General features: G+C 38.8%; 1 protein-coding gene across 1 annotated transcript in view; it reads right to left on the bottom strand.

Moving 5' to 3' along the window:
- MAPK10 (mitogen-activated protein kinase 10) overlaps window positions 1-16,742 on the bottom strand; it is a 324,165-nt gene extending 307,423 nt beyond the window's left edge. The window contains exons 1-2 of the mRNA XM_044912681.1: window positions 16,529-16,742; window positions 11,555-11,669 (exon numbers count right to left, since the gene is read on the bottom strand). The gene's annotated coding sequence lies outside the window, so the exon portion shown is untranslated. The remainder of the gene's footprint in view (window positions 1-11,554; window positions 11,670-16,528) is intronic.
- Window positions 16,743-17,259: the final 517 nt, after the last annotated feature.

Raw genomic sequence — 17,259 nt, 5'->3', positions numbered from 1 at the left:
AGATAGATAGATAGATAGATAGATAGATAGATAGATAGATAGATAGAAAATGAGTAAAATTTAAAATTTGGGGAATTCTTCAAAATGTTATTCTCAGTAAAGAAAAGATGGATGAATAATTGTGTGGTCACAAATTAACTACTGGTAGACAAATAATGAATTTAAAAGGTATGGAAAAGGATCCTGATGAGGAAAGAAGACATGTTGATGATAATGGTAATAAATTTGACCAAAACCAAAACAAAACCTTGCAGTTACTGAGCACTTAATGCTCTGTGATTCTCGTTCATTACCTTCGCAATGGCCTTATGAGATCAGCACCATTATTAGTACTGTGTTACAGATAAGGAAACTGAGCTTAAGAGATTATATGACTTACACAGGATCTCATATGAAGTAACAGAATTTGGATTTAAACCCAAGCAGTCTAACTCTGGAGTTTACGTGCTCGACCACCGTATCATACAGCTGTGTGTTGAATTAATGAAAGGAGCCATAATTAACAAGAACATAGATGCAAGTACTGTTGCATCTGTACTTGCTGTTCCATTTGCATTTGCACAGAAAAGTCAGGATAATGAGGCCCCTGATAATGACAGAAAACCTGGCCAGAATAGAGTGATGAAAATAATGAGATACAATGAAATCCAAATACTATTAAAGTGACTTTTCTACTAACCAGGAAAATAGTTTACAATAAGCAAAATTCATAATAAACAAAACAGAATGGACTTCCATGCCTGGCTTCATCCTCTCACTTTGGAATTGACAGAGAACAAGTTTGCTGTGTAGGCATTTTGTGGTAACGACTTTACTGTTATTAACAGTGACAACAGTTTCAGGCAGGATTTCATATTTACATAGCGGCCTTCAGCACAGGAGCAAAAGCACCTGGCAAACATTCTCATTTTTATTATTGACGGCTTAGATTAATAGAGCGCCTTTTTGTCAAAAGAGCTCATTTAGCCTTACATGGACTCTTGTGACACAAATAGGCAAGCAATCCGTTTCTACATTTTACATATGGAAAAACAAAAGCCCAAGGACCTGTGTAAAATTGCTTATTAATACTGTGGCTGGGCTTCTAATGAAATCATAAAGAATTAGTATTTCCCTTCCTCACTGACTGCAGCACTATCTCTTTTATAACTTATTCCAAATTACCTGAAACCTGGATCCCTTTCCACTGGTTCTGGTTCTTACTGTCTCTTCTTCAAACTGGATTATCATTCCTTTCCTCCCTCTAACTGCTCGTCCTGCCTCCATCCTCTCTCTTCTCCAAACCACTCTCAACATTTCTGCCAGAATCATTTTCTAAGCCTGCTCAGAAAACAGCAATAGCTCTTCACTATCTATAGAGACAGACCCAAAATTCCTTCATAGATCACTCATAACCTCCCTCAGTCTGGCCCCAATCTATTTTCTCCACCATATCTCTAACTGCCATGTCCTCCATCCCCAAATCACACAAACCTAAACTTCTGAACCCCAAACCCACTCTGCTCCTTACTCATTGTTATTTCCTCTTCTAGAGGTAATCTTTCCAACTGCAACACTGACTACCAAAATTATCTTCACAACTCCACTCCAATGCCCTCTCCTCCATGAATCCCTTCTAATACATCAGTTAAAAATGGCCTTTCCCTCCAACTCCACAATACACATTTAACCTTTATTTGTGGCACTCACCATATTCTGCCCAGGTCTATAGTGACGTGAAAGTACGTCTGTCTTATTAAAATGTTCTATCAAGGACACTCCCAGGAAGTCAACTATGTGTCAGGCCCTGTGATGGGTAATGAGTAAAAAAGAGAAACTGATCTCTCTGCCTTCACAGAGGTTATAGTCTTACAGTCTTTCTCATCTGGAGTTCCTCCTGTGAATAACCAAGCACACTGTTTTTGTTTTTTTTAAGGTAGTACGTACCATTCTAGATGCATAAAAGATGTTAATGCGTTACATACAACAGATGCTTCTTAGAAGTGGTTCTCAAAGTATAGTACACCAGACCTCTTGAGGATCTCCAAGACCCTTTCAGGGGGTTCCTGAGGTCAAGACTAATTCCAAATAATATAAAGATATGATTTGCTGTCATCACTCTCATTTACTCTCTAATGTACAGTAAAGTCTTCTGGAGGCTACATGATGTGTTTTATAACAACAGATTAAAGCCATAAGTATATAAGAGAATTCAGCCATCTTCTTTTAAACTAATCATAAAACAGATTTGCAAAAACATAAAACAATACCACTTTGTACCTATACTATTTCTGTTCTATAAAAAGTACTTTTCATAAAAATATATATATATTGTGTTAACATGTAACGGGTTTACCATTGCTAATTCATAAATGAATTACATAAATATTTTAAATTTATATCTTAATTTCTAATACGGTAAATACCAATGAATATAACCCACATAAGCCAAAGCTTGTGGTTAATAATTTTCAAGAGTGTTATGCACAAACAATGAATCATGGAACACTACATCAAAAACTAATGATGTAATGTACGGTGATTAACATAACAATAAAAATTTTTTTTAAAAGTGTAAAAGGATCAAGAGACCACAAAGTCTGAGCACTGCTGTAAAGGAACACTGAGACTCATGTCTTTCTGCAGAATCCCAATTGAGTAACTGAGTTTGTAAATGACTGTTCCCTGAACTCAGTATCTATTAAAGCAACTATCTTATGTGTGGATTCATTTATTTGCAAGTATTTCCCCTTTCTCTCCCCATCTAAAGGCCCCAGATTTGGTAGTGAGCTGCTTAAGGGCAGAGACTAAATAGAATTTATCTTTGTTGCTGCTGCACCTAGCACAGAAAAGACAGCCAATAAATATTTGAGGGAGAAGGAAGGAAGGAAGGAAGGAAGGAAGGGAGTTGGAGGGAGGGAAGAACTGTGTCTTACTCATTCTTCAAAGATTCTACCATAGTAATCTGCCCATTGAAAATATCTGTTAACCCTCACGTAAATCTGTTGTATGGATATGATATCTAAGGTAATCAAGATGCCAATAGTTTCAACCTGATATGTTGGTAAATCTCAGTATAGCTTAGAGACCATAATTTTTAAAGGTAAATTTTTAAAGATTCCTCTCATTAGCAAATCAATGAGCAAACATTTGTACACACTAGCCCTTTGATAGCAGCGGATAATTCTAAGATAAAGAAAGATACAAATCTAGAAAGTGGATGCAATCAATTTGGTTGCCTGTGCATAAGTTATCTCCCTTATGGATAATAAAGTCTCAATAATTAGAAGTGACTTCTTATAATTCAAATATCTTATCTTTCAATTTAGAGTGACAATGTGAAGCCAAAGATAACTAAAGGGGGTGGGTTAAAGCAAACTTGGGCATGGCAAGTCTGTCTTCAAGACCCTTATAAACCTCCATCTGGCCTATTCTTCCCTTCCATCTGTCCATGAAGCTGCTTTCCGTTCTCATGAAGTCCCTTCACTGGTAGTCCACTTGGGCCTGGCCTTTTGGGTATTATCCCATGCTTTAATTCAATCTGTACAACTTAATCTACATAGTTTTCACAGTTAAAAAGAAATTTAAACACTGTCAAAACTCCTTCATACACAGTTGAAACTCAGCTGGGTTAAGACTTGCCCAAGGGAATATTAATTAATGACAGAGCTGGGATGAGAATCTAACATCAAGGTCTCTTCCTTTCCCAGAAACTATGCAATGAGAATTTTTAAATAATCTGCTAAACCCCTAACAAAGTACTGTCTTGATAAAAGTACAGGGGCACCTACTATGTGGGGAAATTAAGGCCCTGGCAGGAACACTTGCACACGGTGGCAGAGCCAGACTGAAAACCAGGTGTCTGGCGCTAAAGCCCACACCACTTTGTTGGGTATATATTATTTAGACATGTGTTCAGTTTGGGAGAACCAAGGAGTGGGGATGACAGTTGGGCAAGAGTTCCCAGAGGACAGTAGGCGTGAACTGGACCTTGAAGGATGGGAGGAGTTTTCCAGATAGGATCACAGTGGCAGTGGGGAAGGTGCAGAAGAGAGGGAGAAGGAATGTTCTAGACAGAGGGAAGAGATACAGCAGCCTGAAGAAGAGATGGCAATGAGGAAGTGGCACAGAGCCAGTCTGGGAAACACAGGCCGCTCCTCCTCTCTGGAAAGTCAAGAGCTGGGTCTAGAGCAGGATTGGAAAAAAGATACACAGGACTGGAGACTCTAGAAAAACATTTTCTAGAGGTAAGGGTTTTTTTTGTTTTGTTTTGTTTTTAAAGATTTTATTTATTTATTTGACAGAGAGAGACACAGCGAGAGAGGGAACACGAGCAGGGGGAGTGGGAGAGGGAGAAGCAGGCTTCCTGCGGAGCAGGTAGCCCGATGTGGGGCTCGATCCCAGGACCCTGGGATCATGACCTGAGCCGAAGGCAGACGCTTAACCGGCTGAGCCACCCAGGCACCCCTCTAGAGGTAAGTTTAACAAATAGGAACTTCCACCCTTTTTAGTAGCTGATCTGTGTGACTTGCCTGCCTTTAGTCTGGGCAGCCAACATACAAAGGTCCCAAACACTTATTCGCCATTCACTAAACACCTACTGTGTGCCGGGCGCCAATCACCAAACACCCATTCTGCACCACTATTGTCAAACTAGGACAGGCAATGGAACAACTGAGTTTCGAATTTCTCTGGGCTTGAATCTCAACTCCAGGACTCACAGGTCACCTTGCACAAGTTATTTCTCTGTGCTCAGTTTCCTCATCTGGTAAATGAGAATACCGATAACAGTTATCATGTAAGACCATCATCTTAAATGAGTTAATTCATGTAAAGGGCTGAGGACACACACCCAGCAAAGAGTAAGCACTGAGTAAATGTTGGATACTACAAAAAAAAGAAAAAAAGTACTGTCTTCAACACCAATCTTGATTCCCTCCCCATATAAAAATCTTTCCCATATATCCCCTTCCTTTAGTCTCTTATTTTAATGTGTTAAGACACTAATCCTAGTGTGGATATTATCTATGATTCAACATCCATTATCACCAATTCACACCTTAACTCAAGTTAGCTTACCAGGTTAGCTAACCAACCAATTTACCTCATAACATTTTTATTTTAATAGGAACAGTCTTCAACCAAAGAAGTAAGTGAGAATTTCACATATTATATCAGGTTTAGAAGCAGAAAACCAGAGGGTGTTTTGGCTCCTTAAATTATAACACAGAGCCAGACATCTGTACTCAGGACCAAGACTAGAATAGAAACTCAGCATATGAGATTTGATTGCCTGTGATGTTCCACATTGCTGACCTGAACGCTGCTTGGCAAAAGGACAGTCAACAGACATATGACATGATATATTTGGCTGAAATTCATAAAAGATGAAAAACAGTTAAATTTGTTTTCTACCCACTATTTCACATAGTTTTTGCCTAACATATTTTACTCAACCTTTTTTTAGGAGAGTGGGGGAGTACAATATCTTTAAATCTTATTAAACTAAATTTCAAGGCAGAATTATTCTGATTCTTAAGATTTATAAATGATTTTCTAAAGACAATATTGTCAAAGTTATCCACTGTCAAATTTAAAGGAGCTTAAAAGTGGGCCTTAAAGATTTAAAGAACGGGGCGCCTGGGTGGCTCAGTCGTTAAGCGTCTGCCTTCGGCTAAGGTCATGATCTCAGAGTCCTGGGATCGAGCCCCGCATCGGGCTCCTCGCTCTGCGGGAGGCCTGCTTCTCCCTCTCCCACTCCCCCTGCTTGTGTTCCCTCTCTCGCTGTGTCTATCTCTGTCAAATGAATAAATAAAATCTTTAAAAAAAAAAAGATTTAAAGAACAAACAAATCACCTAGAACTTCCAGAAGTACAACTATAAATAAAACTTAGAGACATCCATCAGATATAATTTCTGGTATCTGCACTGTAAGTATAGATTATCACATGTTATGAAACTGCTTAAGTATGGACTAAGTTTTCTAACGAGACTTAATCTGAAAATATTTTTTATGTTAACCAAATTTTCATTAAGATCTCATACTTCTATTTTAATAGTAGTTCTTCTAATAGTGATTATTGGAATACCCGGAATTCTCTATGAAGAATCTGAGATATGGTAAAATTTATGTTAATTCACTCTTCAAATAAGATCCAATAAAGTGCCAACTTGTAAAGACAGTATTATTTTTTCCTGATACAACATCAAATTACTTGGGACCTCTCAAACAGTGACAGTCCCAAATCTATCTTCCTAGGAAATATAGACTGAGGTTCCACAAATTGGTGAAAAGCCTTTAAAATTTTATACCATATGAGGGCTAGTTATGTTGGTTTTATGAGGGTGAAAAAGTCCTAAGGACTTGGTTTCCCATCTTGGTAACTTGCAGCCATTGAAAAACAAGACAAAATTGCACTATAATAACAAATCTCTGAATATCCTCTTATTCATCTCATTTATAAGGTATTTGGTTCCACAAACCTGTTATGCTCATTTCTATCTCTGTTTACTTCGATTAGTTGTTATCATTTCTTGAAATTCCTGTTTTTACACTTACTTGGAATTCAAGCCACATCAATGTTTTAAGGCTCTATTCAGCCCAAATTTCACCTTTAATTCTGAGAAGGATTCAACACAGTGATAAAAAAGGACATGGTCCCAAGTTGGACTCCGTGGACTCTACCAACATTAGTTGCATGACCAAGAGCAAGTTACTAAAGCTCCCATGCTTCAGCTACATCATTTATAAAATGGAAATGCTCAAAAGGATTTCTGTGAGGATTCAATGAATTAGTGCATGCAAAGTGCTTTGAACAGTGAGTGGCACAAGTAATCACTCAATAAATGTTATCCACTATTATAATCTTTATTATAACTTTCATTCTTCCTGCACTACTCTGAACAACTGTAGACTCATAATTCATAAGAACCCTAGACTGTAGAGGTCATTGAGTTCAATATCCCACATCAAGTAGTAGCACCTCTAAAATGTTCTTAATATTTGGTCAACCATGAAAATGGTTAAATGCTTGCAGTGCTGGAAAATTCACTATTCTTCTAAAAGCACAGACTTGCAAATAATTCTAATCATCAGAAAGGTCTCTTAATTATGATGCCTACTTCCTACTCACTGGTCTCTTATTTCTGTCTCCACAGCTTGAAAACAAACCTTCATCCTCTATCCACTTTCACACAACATTCTGAATAGTCTCTGACTAGTTAAGTAGAACACTTTGTTTAGGGAAGTAAACCAAATTTTGACAAAATGTACTCAACAAAAACAATGACAATAAAATTATACCATTCTTATATGAGAAATTAAGGTATTCTTTGCTTCTGAGGGAGTTGGCCAACAATATTCACATTTATCACTCAATCTACTTAAATAAGACTGTAGACTCCCTGTCGGGCTGCTTTCCAGACTGTATCCACAGGTATAATTTTTTTGTAGTCTAGTTATTTCTCCATGTAGTCCCTTTGGCTGTGTGTCTTTTCTCCTTGTGATTTTCTCTTTTCTGCCTCTGTTTCTATCTTTCCATGTGTCTATCTCTTGCTCATTTCTCATTCTTTCATCAAACCATCATTCAACAAACATTTGTGTAATGTTACCACATATCAGGCACTGTGCCAGGCATGGAAAACTCAAAGATAATTAGATCTGGATCAAATTACTCACAAGCTAAGTTGCAGAGACAGATACATAAACAGTTAATAAAACATCATGGTAATGCAATGAGATAGATATGCCTAGGCTACTGTGAGAACTCTAGGAAGGAATGCCCACTGGAAGGAGTCAAGAAACGTTTCTGGAAGGAGATAACACCTAATGAGGTCTAGAGTGAGTCTCAGCAGTACCTCTCAAAGTTTAAATCACCTGAGAATCTTGTTTGAAAGATTCGGAGTCCAGAGATCTGGGTGGGATTTGAGATACTGCTTTTCCATCAAGCCCCAGATGTTGCCCATGCTGTTGGTCTGCAAAGGTCTTAAAAGATGGCTAATGACTAAGTAAAGGTTGGGTGGAGTGAATATAGGCAGGATAGACAGTATGAAGTAAATCACAGAGGTAAGAAACACTTGAGTGTGTGTTATGAGAATGAAGCACATTAGCGTCCCCAAGCAATTCAAAAGATCATCAGTTCCTAAAATGGGGGTGGATGGGAATATGGTATATGTTAAGGAGAAGGGAATTTATTACATAGCCAATGGAGTATATCAAAGTAAGTAGGGCAGTTACATGGTAACAACTGCAAACCAGATCTGGTGGTTTCATTGGTAGAATCATGGGCAAGAAGATAACACTCTAGGCCACATTAAATAAATCTGCTAACAAGGATGATGAGGCAACTGACTTAAAAAAAAAAATGTTCAGCAGATAAAGTAAGTTGATTGTATTTTCACTTATTAATTTAAAAATCAGCAAAGTTGTTACTCCTTTGTATTCTTTGCAGGCCTGCTATCTTTTCTTAATCTGACACTTAGTAATATGTGATCTTAAACAAGGCACTTAAACCTCTTTTCACACCAAGTTCCACATTTTAAAACAGTGAAGAGTTGACCCAAATAAACACTGTGGTCTCTTTACCCTAAATTTTATGGTCCCCTGAACTAAATTCATTTCATACTGAATCATGGAATCATAATTTTTAAAACCTACCACAATACCTGGAATATAAATATTCACTATATTACTAATACTGACTCTACCTAGCCAACAGGTAATAAAACTTAAGACTTTTTATACATCCTGCCTCTTCTTCACCCATGACATTCATTACTGAGTCCAGTTGCTTTGTACTTATGTTTTACTGGTGATTCTTTGGTTTATGTCCCCATGATTTTTTAACTGGATTCTTGCAATAGCACCTTAGGTGTTCTGTCTGGCTCCAATCTAATCTTCCTCCAAACACTATCCAAAAAAATTGAAGAAGTCTGGAGTCAGAAAGCCCTGCGATTGAATGCTAAAGCCCAGTGCTTCTTAGCTGTGTGACTGTTAGCAAGTTATTTAACCTCTCTAAACCTGAATTTCTTTATCTGTAAATCATAGGGATGATATAAGATAAAATGCTTGCAAAGTGCTTAGCACAATGCTATTACACAGTAAGAACTCAATAAATGCTAGTTATTATTTTGAAAGACAAATCTCATAAACACTTGAGCAGGTACTTCACAAAAGAGGAAAATCAAATGGCCGATAAAAAATGAAAAGATGTTCGGGGCGCCTGGGTGGCTCAGTCATTAAGCACCTGCCTTCGGCTCAGGTCATGATCCCAGGGTCCTGGGATCGAGCCCCGCATCGGGCTCCCTGCTCCGCGGGAAGCCTGCTTCTCCCTCTCCTACTCCCCCTACTTGTGTTCCCTCTCTCGCTGTGTCTCTCTCTGTCAAATAAATAAATAAAATCTTTTTTAAAAAAATGAAAAGATGTTCTTCTTCATTAGTAATCAACAAAAAGCCAATTAATACTTCTATGAGTACAACTAAGTATCCACCCTATAAGCAAAATTTAAGAACTTATAAATCAAATGGTGGGGTATAGAACTTCTCTTACATTGCTGATGAGAGTGTAAACTGATATAACTGCTTGGGGACAATATTCTGGCATTATTTAGAAACACTGAATGTGCACACACCCCCAAATTCAGTAGTTCCTTTCCTTGGTATTTATCTGAAAGAAGCTCTTACACGTGTATACTAGAATCTGAAAGCAACTTCATTTCTACCATTCCCATTTATGCCCTAGCACAGTAAATGACATATAGCACTCACAAAAAAATCATACTCCGCCAAGCCTCTGGACCCTTGGAAAATATTCCCACTGCTCCCCTTCCTCTGGTTACTTTTTATTATCCTTAACATTCAGTTAACATATCACTTCCTTTGGGAAGTCCTCCTTGACAATTCCCCATGCCATCTGTATTAGACTCTCCTCTGCTGCACTTTTGTTAGCACCCTAAGTCTACCCATTTAACAACCCTGTTTAAGTACCACACTCTTTGAATAGATCTCCCCCAATTAATGGCACATTTTATCATAAGTACTATACTCTTTAGACTGAAAGCTCCTTTAAGGCAGGTACGATCTCTTTCATCAATCCCAAGAGTTAAAGATAATATCTACATCACAGATTCTCAACAAATGTTTGCTTAATGAATAAATGTTTAAGATGGGGCAATATATGTTTTCTACATCACTGGAAGTGGCACATAACTCAAAATATTAAGTTCAGCCATATAAAGTTGCCCTTACTTTAGATCCATGATGGTTGATTATAGGCAACATGCTATTCTCTTTTATAAGAAACATGCATTTAAAGATGTTGATTAAGCACAGCATAGTGATGACTATTATATCTACTTTCTCAAAATCACTGTAAGCAGACTATAATGAAAATCATGATGTGAAATAAGTATAGGGTTAATTTCATCAGTCTTCTGTAGTTATAGTTTATGCATTAATTCACAAGACAGCCTACCTACCCAGCATTATATGAGTCACTAAGCAAATGAAAGAGATATATTGATCACTATTCAAAACAGCTTCTTTTGGAGTCTTACAAGCACCACTGTCATGCGCTATTTCTCAAAGAGGTTATTTGACAGATTATAACTGGTTCATCTCTTCTGGAGTCTATAGATTATTGACTTTGGTGACTATAAAGCATCAAGTATTTGATTAAAAAATACTATGCCTGTGTGTGCTGATATTTTTATAAAATAATAAGTTTTCAAAATTATTCCAATTAGCAGAGAAACTGGATCTACTTTTTTTCTTTTTAAAGATTTTATTTATTTATTTGAGACAGCGAGAATGAGAGAGACAGCACATGCGACGGGGGAGGGTCAGAGGGAGAAGCAGGCTCCCTGCCGAGCAGGGAGCCCGATGCGGGACTCGATCCAGGGACTCCAGGATCATGACCTGAGCCGAAGGCAGTCGCTTAACCAACTGAGCCACCCAGGCGCCCGAGAAACTGGATCTACTTTTAATATTGTTGTATTAGACAAAAGGATTTGTAGGGTAAATGTCTATGAATTGAGTTTTATAAAACTGTGCTATGATTTCTCTCCCCTATTTCCAAGGTTCTAAATGTTATGTTAATATATATATTATATACATTCTTTATATACTCCTATATATTTACATAGGAGTGTTCTTGTATATGTATTCCTGAAAGGTACTGAGCATTATAATTTAGCTCAGAACCAATTCTTCTACCAGAGGGGATGAATTGATAAAATGTGGAATTATGTTGTAAATAATAAAAGCCACTGAAAAACACTGTTACCAACTGTTACTCAGGCACATGAAATTGTTCATTACAGCTATCTTACCAGACTGGTATCATGCAGGGTGGTAGCATTGTGGTGTTTTACAATGCACCCATGCACCTCAAGACTTCATGCTGCTCTATGTGGCACCATCAGTTAAACATTCTGTCCTGTTGATTTTCACTTCTTTAGTTGAAATTATTTGGAGCAGTATTTCTTCAGATCCATACACTAAATCCCATGCAATATTTAAAGCGGTTATGGAGATCACATGTTTTCTGCTAAGGAACATTTATAAATCTGTGACTCACCACTGCTTGTATGGTTTCTCATCTATAGGAAATGGTTCTAATTCAACAGCTTCTTGCATGAGTTGCCATAACGAAGATCTGAGATGGTCCTGCCGTTGGTGTTCCTCACGCTGGCCTAAAATCAAAGCAAAAACACAGAATGAATTTGATTTTAACACTTACATGGGAATTTCATCTGCATTTAGGAAACCAAAAGACTGACAAAGACAATTGAAAATGAATGATGGGACACAAGATGAGGGAATAAAACATCCAAAGTTAGTTCACTCTGTTCAAATGTATTGCAAGTACAAGAACTTTGATGTTAGCAACACCAGAGTAGCTGGATATTTTAAAATCTGAACATAAGCCCAATTAATAATTATTACTTTAGTTGGCATGGTATTTGACTTTGTGATATGGATTTGGTTTTGAGATACAAGGCACCCTACTCAGCTTCAACTGGGACAGCTTCACTGTTGCATGTTTACATAGTCTGCTTTTCATGTAAGATTTCATTGGAATCATGGGTAGCATACTTACCAATAAAAGGAGGAGGAGAAGTTCAAAAACCTCTGAAGTATGTGAAATAGAATAAAACTAAACTGAAGTTGGTCTAAAGCTGGAAACAGACCTGTATGTATGCTTTCCCATAATCGGATCTAGTTACAAAAATAGGTTTGTAACTTCAATCTGTTACTGTTCCTTTTTGAGATTATACTGGACCAGATTCTCCAAGATTTGCCAGTTTTCAACGCTCTACCCATTATCGAACTGTAAGTTTTTATTTCTAGAACTTTGGAAGGTATGCTCACCATACTGAAAGTAAACTTCCTCTCTGCTCCAACTAAGAGTCCCTTTCCTGGCCGGGTGCTTACAACTTTCTACTAGGAATTCTTTTCCCACCACACCCTCCTGCTGCCCAGACATCCCAATGTGGCCTCCAGTGTCACATGTATTTCCTTCTCTTCTGAATTCCTGTCATATTTCTTGTCAAATTACTAATAGAGCCCTTGATTATACACCATCTTTATTTAACCTCATCTCCCCAAATGGCCCCAAGCTCTTCCTTCCATTGCACTTAGCAGAGAACTCTGTACATGGGAGACATTCACCCAAGGAATATTTATTGTGTCCCCACAATGGGCCAAATAGACACAGTCAGTACCTGAGAGATTATACTATCATAGAGAACACAGGAAACAGGAATAGGCCATTACTGTATTGTGTGATAAGTGCTATGATGGCGGAAGTACAGACACTGAATAAACCTTGCCAAATAAATGGGCCTAAGAGCTTTCACTTCACCATCAAAGCTTTCAGATCCTCTTTCCAGTGTATGAGAAGAGGACAATTACTTGAAGAAACTCATTTTCAGGAAGCACATGGAGCACGCAGGCAGGTTAACATCCAAAATCCAGGAGGCAGTTCTACTTCTAGGAAGAGAAGTCACTAAGATGAATTTCTAGTACTTTTTTAAGTCACTGCTGGGAGGTAGCATTTTTTTTTCCTGCTTTCTACAACACACACACACACACAATGTAACAAAAATCCTGTTTATTACCGAACAGGCTACTCTGCAAATGCCTGATGGCCCTGTAGGGGAACTTCACTTTACACCTGCACACCATATGGATTTCAGAGCAACTGTGGGTTTCACATCTCAGAGATAAGAGCAGTGAGAAAGGCTATAGTGGCTTATTATGGATCCAAAACACCAATTCAACTAGAAAACTTCTTTACCAAAAATAAGTATAAATCTGTAGTCCACTTCTCATACCAAAATGCTTCTTTTGATTTAAGGATTTTCAGTATCACTGAGTTCTCCATTTAGAGTTTCTACCAAGATCCACAACAAGAAATGGGGGGGGAGGGAGTAGGATAGTAACTAAAACATACAGATTTTTCACTTTCCCCCTCTTTGCCTTGATTTTCTCATAAAGATAAAATGTACTCAAACTGAAAAATCTTCAGTCAAAACCTTAAAACTTTGCTATGAAAATATGTACAGATAGGTAAATTTCTAAAATTCAAGCTCCAATTCTCAATTACATTTTCTCTTTCAAAGAGAAATAATCAATATGCAGCATGATCTTTTATCTGAATCAGCAGCAGCGCCTCATCTCAGACTTATATAATGCAATAAATATATTTAATATACTAAAGAAATAAATGGATCTTGGTCTCCTTTACCAATAAGCATTCCCCCAGTAGTCTACAGGCCCAACTTTATCCAAGTCCATGGTCCTCAGAGGAAGGTGTGAGAGATGCATGTGTGGTGGGGAGGAAATACTCAGCCTGCAGCAAATACAGCTTTGTACTCCTTTCAGTCATTACTAGACACTTTGTGCCTCTTTTTGCTTAAGTGTTGCAATGTCCAACCAAAAGCTTAAAGGAGACTGCCAGAGAAAATAGTAACCGCAATGGAGAACAACTTTTAAGTGTTAATTTGTTTATTTCTTCTTCTAATTGAAGGAAGACTCCCTTGCTTTGATACCCATTATTCTCATAAGCAACTAAGCTATCATTGGATTTGCACACACCAATTCCATGCAAAGTCTTTTAGCTCCAAATGTGACCTGAGGCCAGAACTAGAGCAGGAAGGGAGAGTACCTGCCCCCATGTTTAACAAACAAGGAAGCCCCCAATTTGTCTTTATTTTTATCATCAGTATTAAAAGACTTTTTCACTAAGATTACATCCGAAGACATAGATTCATATACATAAAGCCACAATAAAACTTAAAAAAAAAAAAAAAAACCCTTTAAATATGGGATGCTTTATCTTTAAACATGGGAGGCTTTTTCACATTACTGAGGTTAGGCAGATCCCTTTTGCTTATGATATCCCTATAAGATATACTAACCAGGGAAATCCTATGAATTTTCCTGCAACTTAAAAATATACATTTATTTTATAGCATCCACAATCGAGTCTAGTTCATTCTAACCTTGAAAAACATTGACCACATCCTATTAAACCATTAAATACTAATAGGTGCAGACGTACCAGACAATGACAGCAAAACACACTCGGTCCCTCTGGGATCTGTTCACAAACATCCCCTTCCAGCATGACAAACACACTCCTCCCAACAGCAGATGCTGTTCTGGGGCAAGCAAGCAGGAAGCTGGAGGCAGCTGATTTTTCCACTCTACATATGATTTTTTACTGCCTCATCATCAAGAATTTTTTTTTTTTTTACCAGAACTGCAAAGATTCTGTAACACCAGGAGCCCATCAAATTAAAGCTACTCTACAACAGGAGGGAGTGATGTGCAGATGAGGAAGCACGAAGACTCTTTCATATCTAAGGTCATACCACCTTTGTCATCTGATTTGCTCGTTCCGTTATGGGGAAGAGAAAATCCAGTTTGCTCTGTGTAATAAAATAAGCTAGCCCAGTACTTTATGTCAATTAAGAGTGAGATGGAGGCAGGAAAGGGGATTCGTGCCAGAGGCAGCAAAACTGCTCTATCCAAGCTGTCTGGCCCCTAAAATCCAATGGTTCCAAAGTAGAGTCAGAAGCTTGTGAGCTCATTCATGAGCATCACTATCTGTATTGACAACATGTAGGCTCACCTAAGGTAGAACGTGTACAGAAGCCTCTCTGAGAGAGGTGGTCATTCCTGCAACCATTTTTGATACGTTGATCAGCATTCTGTGAGATCTTCCGAGGTATGACAGCTAGCAGACGAGGGACAGAGGGAGAAATTGGAACTTGGGCTAGCAACGCTAAGTGCACTTATTTTCCTTCCATCTGAACTGTGGCCTGTCCCATGACTTAGCCTGCCACTTTCTGGTTTATTCATAAAAGTTACCGTGAACACCCCAGCAGCACGCAGGGCTGCTGTACAGTCCCTGTCAGGCTCTGCAGCAAAGACAGCCCATGTAAACAACCCTGTGATTCCTTCAGAGCCTCCTGCCATGGGATAAGCCATTCTTTTTCTGCAGCTAAATGGCAGTACCTGGGAAGTTATGTGTTAGAAGGTAAAAGCAGAGACAGCCTCTAGATTGAAAGGTAGAGGAAAAAAATACATATATAATTTTTTCTTGAAATATCTCTAACCTTGATGTACTTGAACATTTTCCAATAAATCACATTTATTTTGCTGCAGGCACAAAGACATAAATTCTGATAAGTATATTGCCGTGCTCATTTCTGATATTTTTTTTCCCAAAAGAGCTCTGACATTTCTAGGGGACACAGTATCCCAGCACAGAATATGGGAACCCTGCCATTAACAAAAAATGCTGCCTGCTATGACTAGGAGATCACTTTCTTAAAGGGACCCCTTACCTATGCGACTGCAGTGCCAATGTTTCCTCTCATCTCTAACCTGACCCCTGTCCTGTGGTCCTCTCCCCGGCCTGAATTTAGCCTAGAATGTCTCTGCAAGAGTAATGTCATTAGTTTTGCAACTAAAATATATAAATACCATTCCCTACTAAAAATAAATATGTTCCAAAATATTTATTTAAATTACACCTCTCAGGAAGTAAACATAAACGCACACGTAAAGACATGATTTTTTAATGTTTTATGGAACCCAGAGCATTTCTTAGATATAAGACTGAGGTCAGCACTTCTAATAAGCACAGCTGTTCACTGTCTCTCTGCCTCTTTCTCTTTCTCTCTCTCCACCCCCCCTTCCCTCCCTCTCTCCCCCGCTGTTTTTCTCTTCCCTTCTGTAGCTCTGCATTGGTCTAAAAACCCCTGGTCACAATAAGAAATCTCCCTCCCACCCTCTGCCAACCCTCACTCCAAACAGGAAGGTTTCCAAACGCCCAAGTCTGGGGAGAGATGCTCCACACAGAAGGAAAGGCTGGTGGCTTCTTGCCTCCGAGGTACTTCACTTCATGAACCTGCTTTCCATCCCATCTCTCCCACTTTTCCCATGCTCACTCTCCCATCCCATCAGGAGCAATCAATAGGCATCACCCCCACCCTCCAAAAAACAGGTTAGAACCCAGAAGGAGCAAAGAGCCACCTACCATTCCGTGCTTGAGAACTACGATCCTGATCCAGCAGTGTTTGCCCCAGAAATCCTCCCTATTTGTTTTTCATTAACACATTCCAAATTGTAATAAGGAATAGATTCTTTGGAGGTGGGGAAATTGTTTAAAATTAATGATAGACAGGTGATTTCCACAAAAACCCAATCTTAAAGTCACTCAAGCCCCTAGGAATTGAGGGGTGAGGAGAAAAAAGGAAAATTGTAAAAATGAAAAAAGAAAAGAAAAAGGTAAGCATGTAACAAGCACCACCCACCCCCATAAAAATAAAAAAAGAAGGGGAGGTTTTTTAAAAAAAAGAAGAAGAGTGGCTTGCTGAATCACCCTCTTTCACTGCCTGGAAACCATTGTGCAGCGTGATGCTGCCTGTACCATTGTGGAACCTACCAGAGGAGACCAACAGAGGGCTTGGGGAATGGGGTTGCTATGGCAACCGAAAGGAGCACACATGACGTCAAAGCCCAGAGTGGTCTAGGGAGGGGTGAGAGGGGGAAAGGGAAAGAGGAAAAAGTCTATGTGCGGCTACAGCTACTGTGTTTTCCGGCGAAATGAGGACCAGGCAAAATGGAAAGGAATGGGGTTCGTTGGCCGCCACTCTCAGGAACTACATCAGCAGCCGGTCGGCACAACCCGGAGGAACAATCCGCTCCATGCAGCCCCGGCTCTGTGCACAGCAGAGCTGAGGAACAAACGTCCGCAGACCAAAACAC

Source organism: Neomonachus schauinslandi, chromosome 2, assembly GCF_002201575.2.
Source record: "Neomonachus schauinslandi chromosome 2, ASM220157v2, whole genome shotgun sequence".
Lineage (NCBI taxonomy): Eukaryota > Metazoa > Chordata > Mammalia > Carnivora > Phocidae > Neomonachus > Neomonachus schauinslandi.
The sequence above is the reverse complement of the archived record's forward strand: the minus strand, read 5'-3'. Positions and strand labels throughout refer to the sequence as shown.